General features: G+C 32.2%; 1 non-coding gene across 1 annotated transcript; it reads right to left on the bottom strand.

Annotated features, from left to right (window-relative positions):
• Positions 1-332: 332 nt before the first annotated feature.
• On the bottom strand, positions 333-436 carry LOC115943367 (U6 spliceosomal RNA). The gene has a single exon (XR_004077946.1). It is a non-coding gene; the product is annotated as a U6 spliceosomal RNA (small nuclear RNA).
• Positions 437-8,090: the final 7,654 nt, after the last annotated feature.

Below are 8,090 nucleotides of genomic sequence, written 5' to 3'. Positions count from 1 at the left end.
TTTCCAGCAACCTTTCCAAAAAAGTAGGAATGGAAGTTAGGCATTTATTTATTTATTTATTTATTTAGTTTGGTTTTAGATTTTTTTTTTAATGTGTGAAGATATTATCTTTTTCCTTCACATGTGTTAGGTTAGCGGTTATAGAATTTTAGTCTGAAATCGGTTTCACTCAAAGTCTTGAAGTCCTTGTTCTTATGCTGTTTAGCTTCCAACAGTGCCATGGAGAAGTCTGATGATATTTCCATTTGTGATTTAAGGTTGTGGGACTTTTTTCTTCATTTATTTCCTTTTTCTGTAAGATTTTAGAACTTTTTTTATCCTTGATATACTGAAATTTCATAATGAAGTACATTGGTTTGCATGTCATCCTTACGCAGGGGCCATGTTAATCTCTGTATTGTTCCGATTTTAGTATATTTGCTGCCCAAGTGAACATGATGTATGTTTTCTTTCTTTCTTTCTTTCTTTCTTTCTTTCTTTCTTTCTTTCTTTCTTTCTTTTGAGGAAGGGGGGAGGGGCAGAGGAGAAAATCTTAAGCAGGCTCTGTGCCCAGCATGGAGCCCTATATGGGGCTCAATATCATGACCCTGAGATCATGACCTGAACTGAAATCAAGAGTCAGACGCTTAACTGACTGAGTCATCTAGACTCACCTGGATACTTTTAAAAAAATATTAATAATTTCCTTAAAACTCAATGTCCTTTCAATCTAATGACAATTATTCTTTAATTATGAAAAAAATATAACATTTCATTGATCATTTCTTCATAAAAAGCTTACTGGTTGTCAATAGGATATTATGGATTTATACTCTATTTTTTTTCATCTTTCCTATTCCATTTTCCATTAACTTGCCTAGTAGTGAGATCTTAAACTTATATTTAACAATTTTCCAAGATTTAAAAAAAATTAATTCCACTATAACTAATATACAGTATTATATTAATTGCAGGTATACTATATATTGATTCAACAATTCTATTCATTACTCAGTGCTCATCATGATGAGTGCCCTCCTCAATCCCCATCACCTATTTCACTCATCTCCCCACCCACCTCCCTTCTGGTAACCATCAGTTTGTTGTCTATAGTTAAGAGTCTGTTTCTTGTTTTATCTCTTTTTTTCTTTGTTCATTTGTTTTGTTTCTTAAATTCCACATGTAAGTGAAATCATATAGTATTTGTTTTTCTCTGACTGCCTTATTTCAATAAACATAATACTCTCCACATCCAAACATGTTGTTACAAATGGCAAGATTTCATTCTTTTTTTATGGCTGACTAATATTTCATTGTGTATATATACCACATCTTCTTTATCCATTTATCTATTGGACACTTTGTTATCTTGGCTATTGTAAATAATGTTGCAATAAACATAGGGGTGCATATATCTTTTTGAATTAGTGTTTTCAAGATATTTTTAATTTTTTATTTTATATATTGAATTTTTGGGAACTTTTTACTATTCTCTAATACTTCTTGTTTTATTGCATTCTGTTTTTGTTTCATGGATACAATCTTTCTCTCAAGTCTCAGGAAATTTCCTGAGACTAGATTTTTAATTTGAGGCTCATGGAGCTTACATTTTGGTGTGTGTGGGTGGTAGACACATAATAAGCAAAATAAATGATATTATTCAAAATATTAGAACATATGTGGCATATTTAGGTACTAAATATTTATATTTATATTTATATCTATATTTATAAATAGTATAATAGTGGTAGGTAAAATTAATGAGATAAGATGATAAAATGAAATTTGATTTCCAGTCACACATCAGGAGTGCCACTGTTCCATAACCCAGTGAAAATTGTGAAAATTATAAAAAAACAACCATTTAAAGCCTCTGTTATTTATTCTAAAAGCAATAAAAAAAGAAGGAAAAAAGAAATGAAGAAAAAAATATTTATTTAAGAAAATCTATGGAAATTCTTTAAGAAAGTAAGCATCTATTATTTTGAACCAAGATTGCTCCTTCTCTCCCACCTTCTTGCTCAGTAAGGCAGAAACTCCAACTCCAGACTGCTGAAGCCAAGAACACATGACTTGTTCTTTGCTCAGCGCCCAGCCATTAGGGCTTCATACCCCAAAGTACACTCTCAGCATTTCTCAGCCTGCTGTGTCCTAGGGGAGTGTAATTGAGAGGCAGGGCTCCTTTCTTCTGCCTAATCCCAACTTATAGAATGGAGGCTCTACACTGGGCATGGCATGATAATACTGGGGCCCTGATAGTCCTTCCCATTTTTGAGTCAATGGATGCATGCTAGGAGAGGCAAGATGAGAAGACCAACAGGCTACTGACCACCTCTCTCCACTGACTGTTCAGGTCCTAGAGTGAGAATGTCACACAGAGAAATGATTGCCATAATCTTTACCCCCAGGTCCAGAATCTTGGTTCAGAGATTTTGTTTAGAGGAAGAAGCAGACCATAAAACAGATACTTCTTGATTTTTTTCCCCAGAGGAATTGATTTCATTTGCAACACAATGTAGAACAGTGTAATTCTACTCACACTCTCAAGAACAGTGGCAACTGTGACAAAAGAAAACTGGAAGGAGATTCATTTATCTAATGAAGATAGAGCCTAGACTGTAGTCTGGCTAGTTTACATGAGAGAAACTGGGAATAAGACAGCTGGGGTCAGAACAAATATCACTCACCTCAGAAACTACTCTTTCCAAGGAACCACAGTTTGATTAGATTAATTTAAAGAGCAATATATACCCCAGGATATTGTTGAAAACAGTAGAACAATTAGTTGGCAATTGGTGATGTTTAATGGCTCAGTTTGGGCAGGGAAAGAGTTTAAGAGAACCCTCCCAGTACCACTGTCATCCCAGTGGATGTCATTTGAGAATACTCAAAGACGCACCTCGCTGAGGAAGAATATCAGAGCCTTAACACTGTGGGGATGAGGGAATCAACCTCACTGAAATAATTTAGCCAGGAACCAAACAGAAACCAGCCTGAGGAAGGGAGTATTCAAAGTTGGTACAATATATCATCTAAAATATTTTCTAACAAAAAATCATGAGACATGCAAAGAAACAGGAAAGTATGACCCAAACATCACAAAAAAAGCAGGCAATAGAAACTCATAAGAGTGATCAGATATTAGATTTAACAGGAAAAAATTTAAAGTAACAATTATAAATGTGTTCACAGAACTAAAGGAAAGCAAAATTAAAGAATTTAAGGAAGTTAAAAGACAATGCCACATCAATTAGAGAATATCAGTTAAAAAATAGAAATAATTAAAGAACTAAATAGAAATTCTGGAGTTTAAAAGCATAGTAACTGAACAAAAAATTATTAGAGGGGCTGAATGGTAGATTTAAACTGGTAGAAGAAAAAATTAACAAACTTAAAGATAGATTGATAGAGATTATGAAAGCTGAAGAACAATGAGAAACAAAGGAATGAAGAAAACTGAGCCTCAAAATGTCAAAGAAATGTGGGACACCATTCAGTGCAGCAACATATGCATAATGGGAGTTCCAGAAGGAGAGCAGAGAGAGAGAGAGAAATTAAAAATACTTGAAAAAATAATAGCTGCAAACTCCCTAAATTTATTTAAAAGCCGTTATATCACATCCAGGAAGCAAAATGAAACTGAGACCCATAAACGGACACAGCATAGTTAAAAAAAAAAAAAAAAAGTTCTGAGTCAAAGATAGGGAGAATATTTTGAAAGTAGCAAGAAAAAAACCAGCATTATTTATGGGGGAATCTCAAGATTAATAGATAACTTCTCAGCTGAAACAATGGAGGAAGAAGAACAGTGGGATAGAATATTCAAAGTAATCAAAAAAAAAGCTATAAACGAAGAATTCTATATGTAGGAAAGCAATTGTTAAAAATGAAGGAGAAATAAACACTTTCCAGATAACAAAAACTGAAAGAACTTGATGCTAACAGATCTACCTTACAACAAATACTAAAGATTAATTTCTTCAGGCTGAAAGCAAGTGACCTCATCCCCTATGGTAATTCGAATACACAGGAATAAACAAGAGCAAAGGTAAACAAACAGGTGAGGACATTCATGTAATTATAAAAGACACTAAAAATACTCTCCCTTTTCTCTAAACTGATTGGAAATTCAATTGTATAGCTTATATGTATGTAATATATTCTTAGGCTTACAACATACATGCAATGTATTTGCCAGTAATAATACAAAGAAAGTGGGTGGGAGAAAAGTTGTAATAGACTAGGAAATGATGACAGATGGTAGTGATTATAACAATGGATAACAATTGTTGGGTCTGTAACATTAATAGATGTAGTATGTATAATGTAACAAAAGGGAGGGAGAGGCAATAGAGATATATAGGTGTAATATACCAACATATTACTGGAATTAAATATGATTTTCATAATTTAAGACATATATAGTAAACTTTAGAACAACCACTAAAGAAAATCCAAAAATATATTAAAAATCATTAATTGAATTAAAATACTATATTAGAAAATAGTCACTAAATGCAAAATAATGCAGCAGTTATACCTGTGAATGATTACATTAAAAATGACAAAAGATCTCAAATCAGGGCGCCTGGGTGGCTCAGTTGGTTAAGCGACTGCCTTCGGCTCAGGTCATGATCCTGGAGACCCGGAATCGAGTCCCGCATCGGGCTCCCTGCTCGGCAGGGAGTCTGCTTCTCCCTCTGACCCTCCCGACCCTCCCCCCTCTCATGTGCTCTCTCTCTCAGTCTCTCCCTCTCAAATAAATAAATAAAATCTTTTAAAAAAAAAAGATCTCAAATCAATAATCTAACCTTTCACATAGAATAGCAAACTAAATATAAAGCAAGAGAAAGAAGGAAAAATAAAGATTAAAGCAAAAATTAATTTCTAAAAAGAACAGAAAAACCAAAAGCTGGTTTTTTAAAAGCTCAACATAATTGACAAAATTTTATTTAATTTGACCAAGAAAAAAGAGAAAAGATTCAAATTACTAAAATCAGAAATGAAGGGAGACATAACTACTGACCTAAGAAAAATAAAAAGGATTACAATGAAATACTATAAATGACTGTACACCAATATATTAGATAAATTGGATGAAATAGACTTCTTACAAAGACACAAACTACCAAAACTGACTCAAGAAAAAGTAAAAAATCTGAGTAGGCCTATAACAAGGGAAGAGATTAGACAAAACAAAACAAAACTGCCCACAAATAAAACCCTGGCACAGATAGCAAACTTTAAAAGAAACTACCAAACTTTAAAAGAAACTACCAAAATTTAAAAGAAAAATTAATTCCAATTCTTTATAAACACTTCCAAAAAATAAAAGACATGGAAAGATTTCCCAACTTAGTCTATTCCTCTCATAACAAAATCAATGACATCACAAGAAAATAAAACTACAGAACAATATCTCTCATGAATATGGAGGCAGACATTCTAAACAAAATATTTGAAAATTTAATCCAGCATCATATAAAAAGAATTATTCACCATGACCAAGTTGGATTTATCTTTGTGATGCAGGATGGCTTTTCATATGAAAGATCTATGTGTGTAATATTTCTTATTAATAGAACAAAAACCAGAATTCACATTATCATCTTAGCAGGTGCAGAAAAATATTTGACAAAACCTAAAGCTCTTTCATGATAAAAACAGTAAAGAAAGTAATAATGTAAGGGATCTTCCTCAACCTGCTAAAAATCAATGAAAAATCCACAGCAAACATATTTAATGGTGAAAAACTAGATGATTTATTCCTAAGCTTGGGAACAAGACATGTTCCAGCCAGAAAAATTAGGCAAGGAAAATAAATAAGACATTCAAATTTTAAAAGAAGTAAAGCTATTTCTATTCACAGATGGCCTGATATTTTGTACAGAAAATCTTAAGGAATCCACTAAATATTATTAGAACTAATGTATGCGTTCAGCAGGGTTGAAGGATATACAGCCAATATACAAAAATCAATTACATTTTTATGTACTTGCTTTGAACTATATGATAAAATAAATGAAGAACTCAACTCCATTAACAATGTATCAAAATGAATAAAACACTTAGAAATAAATTTAACAAAAGGAATAATAGGAATTTTAACAAAAGGAATAAATAGGAATAAATTGAACAAAAAAGTGTTAAACTTATGTTCTGAAAAACTGTAATACATTGTTTAAAGAAGTTAAAGAATATCTAAATAAATAGGAAAACATCTCATGTTCATAGGTTGGAAGTCTTAACGTTGCTATGTGACAATACTCCTCAAACTAATCTACAGACTCAGCATAATTACAATAATCCCAGCTCACTTCTTTATAGAAATTGACAAGCTGATTCTAAAATCTATACTGAATAAAAGGATGTAAAAAAGCCAAAACAATTATGAAAAAGAAGAATAAATTGAGAGGACTCACACTTCCTGATCAAAACTCATAGATCAACAGTAATCCAGACAGTGTGGTACTGACACAAGGGTGTGTGTGCGTGTGTGTGTGTGTGTGTGTAAAATAAAACAGAGTCCAAAGACAAAACCACACATCTATGGTCAATTGATTTTCAATAAGGATAGCAATATTGCTTAATACTGGATGAGTAGTGTTTTCAAGAAATGTTTCTGGGACAACTGGATAAGCACAGCAAAAGAATAAAGTTGAACTCTTATTTACACTATATACAAAATTATTATAAAAAATTACACATTATGTGTTATTCACATTATAAGTGTAAGAGCAAAAACTTTTATAAAACTCCTAGAAGAAAACAGAGGGATAAATCTTCATGACCTTGAACTTGCAAAAAAATTCTTAAGTATGACACCAAAAGTGTAAGCAGCAACAACAGCAAAAATAGACAAATTAGACTTGATCAAAATAAGACTTACACTTCAAAAGGCACCACCAAGAAAATAGAAAGACAACACACAATATGGGAGAAAATATTGCAGATTATATGTCTGATTAGAGACCTGTATTTAAAATACATAAAAATCTCTAACAATTCAATAATAAAAAGACAATTAACCCAATTAAAAAATGGATAAAGTCATTTCTCCTAAGCTACACAAATGGCCAATAAGCATATGAAATAAACACATAAAAATATGCTCAGTATCATTAGTTATCAGAAAAATGCAAATCAAAACCATAAGGAGTTATCACTTTACATATGCTAGAATAAAAATGAAACTTGAATACATTATGCTAAGTGAAAAAAGCCAGTCACAAAGGACCATGTACTATATGACCTCATTCTTATGAAAGTCCAGAACTCAGAAATCTATAGAGACAGAAAGTAAATTCACAGTTGCTTAGGGCTGGAGTGGGGGAAATGTAGATAAGAGAGTGATATTTAAAGGGTACAGGATTTCTTTTTTTTTAAAATTTTATTATGTTATGTTAGTCACCATACAATGCATCATTAGTTTTTGATGTGGTGATCCACGATCCATTGTGTCATATAACACCCAGTGCTCCATGCAGTACGTGCCCTCCTTAACACCCATCACTGGGCTGATCTTTTTGAGGTAATGAAATATTCAAAATAGACTGTGGTGATGGTTGCATATACTTGTGAATATAATAAAAATTATTTAATTGTACCTTAAAAGGGGCAAATTTATGATATATGGATTATATCAATAAAACTAATAAAAAAAGATAGGAAATGTTTGTGCTTAGGTAAGAGCTCATTGAAAAAGTAACCTTTGACAAAAATGAAGAAAATGAAGAAGTTAAGATAGATATCTTCATGAAGAGTGTTCCAAGTTCAAAAACCCTAATATACAAGGTAAAAGACTGTCAATTAAACTTTGTTATATTTGCATAATCTAATCCAGTGCTATTTTGGGATTATATTAACTTGAACAATAAATTTACTCTATAAGTAAACCAGTTTGGAGGAGATTTTCTGTTATTTACAACCAAAGGATACTAAGCACTACTATGAATTTTGTGCCAGAAGTGGTGTGTTGTAATTAATAGACACAAAAATGTGAAATGGTTCTTGTCAAAGAGGTAGGGTTGAAAGCAAAGTATCTTGTGTCTTGGGCTTGGTTCCCAAAACACATAGCTCTGAAAGCCAGTATGGCTTGGGTTCTCAAAATC

Source organism: Leptonychotes weddellii, chromosome 11 (genome assembly GCF_054177405.1).
Source record: "Leptonychotes weddellii isolate Sample4059 chromosome 11, ASM5417740v2, whole genome shotgun sequence".
Taxonomy (NCBI): domain Eukaryota; kingdom Metazoa; phylum Chordata; class Mammalia; order Carnivora; family Phocidae; genus Leptonychotes; species Leptonychotes weddellii.
The sequence above is the reverse complement of the archived record's forward strand: the minus strand, read 5'-3'. Positions and strand labels throughout refer to the sequence as shown.